Raw genomic sequence first — 1,525 nt, 5'->3', positions numbered from 1 at the left:
AGATACACGTATCATTATCTTACTCTTCTATCTTATCTCCTCTATCTTTCCATCACGAAAGAAAAGGAAAAAGATAGGGGAAATTTCGCATATTTTCACGTTGGATTCCGCCATGCAATTTACTAAAGTGATTCCTTGCCGATAACTAGAAAATCAATCACTTGTAAGACGTTATAGGCGCTATTGAATTATAGGATTTATAAGTTAGGATAATCAGAAGTCAGCCGTACCGATCATTCTTTGCTATAAATTAAACTTCTTGCTTTGAAACAAAAAGGTGTTGGTTCTTGATTTTGATTTTGATGTTTGAGAACGGAGGATTCTGTTCGCTTTATACGGCGACTGATAGATTTTGTATATAATTTCACCATTTTGTTTTATCACATATTACACTAGTCGAAATAGTTACAAAATTCTGTTAATTTATTTTATTCATTAGCTTAAAGTTAATTTTTATCACAATATTATGGCTGATGCAATAAAATCGTTCATACTAGTACTAACAATCTTTTAATTGTTGCTTCTAATTATACTATGATTAAAAGTTTGTCTTATACTTCATAGAAAATAACTATATTATTTAAAAATAATTATACGATCAAATACTATGTGTTTTTAAAAATTGAATTCAATAATTGCGTATTTATTAGTATATCTTATTATAAAAATCTTTGAACATGTGTGTGTGTAATATATATAATGTTCAAAGATTTCCTTTTAATTATCGTCAATTATCCTTTGCTATGGTCTTTATTTTAAAAAAAGCTATCACCTAAGAGAATTGCTTGTACGAAAATTTTCAATGTCCGTTGTACTCATGAAAAAATTAATGCAGACACATAACTCGTACTTTATATTTCGATGACATTAATTTTTGCCTAAATTATATCACTCTATAATATGTTCAAATATATTTTAAACGTCTGTAATTTTATAGTTATACAATAGCTTTTTAATTATATATTAATCATATATGTGGCAAACATTCCAACGATGAAACAGATCAATATATCACATTATATACATTAGTATCTCTCAAATATACAATTTCATGTGTATCACACAATAAAGATGATACATATTATGGAATTTTTCTATTAACTTAAAAGATCAAGGTAGGTCAGTTTCATTCATCAATCGATAGTTTTAGATCGATAGTTAATATAAACAACAGTTTATTTACATTAATCATACGCTAAAAATATATTATATTGCAGGTTTTAAATTGCGATAAATTTTGAGAATACTCATTTATTATTTATTAAAAGTCTTGTACAAATGTACAGCAATGTAATAATGAAAAATACTGTTTTCGGAGTAATGAGCGCAATTAGATTGTGGATTTTTGCGCGAATTCACAAGGGATGGACTGTAAGAATAAATTTGTTTCATTCTGTAAGTATCGTAATAAGAAATTCATTTTAGATATCTTATACGTATTAACTTATTGTAAATAAACAGCCATGTCACTGCGCCACGCCAGAAAAATTACTGAAAATTCTCAACGCGAGAATTGATTGTAATT

This window comes from Bombus impatiens, unplaced genomic scaffold (genome assembly GCF_000188095.3).
Source record: "Bombus impatiens unplaced genomic scaffold, BIMP_2.2 scf_0210, whole genome shotgun sequence".
Lineage (NCBI taxonomy): Eukaryota > Metazoa > Arthropoda > Insecta > Hymenoptera > Apidae > Bombus > Bombus impatiens.
Note: the sequence above shows the minus strand (reverse complement) of the source record.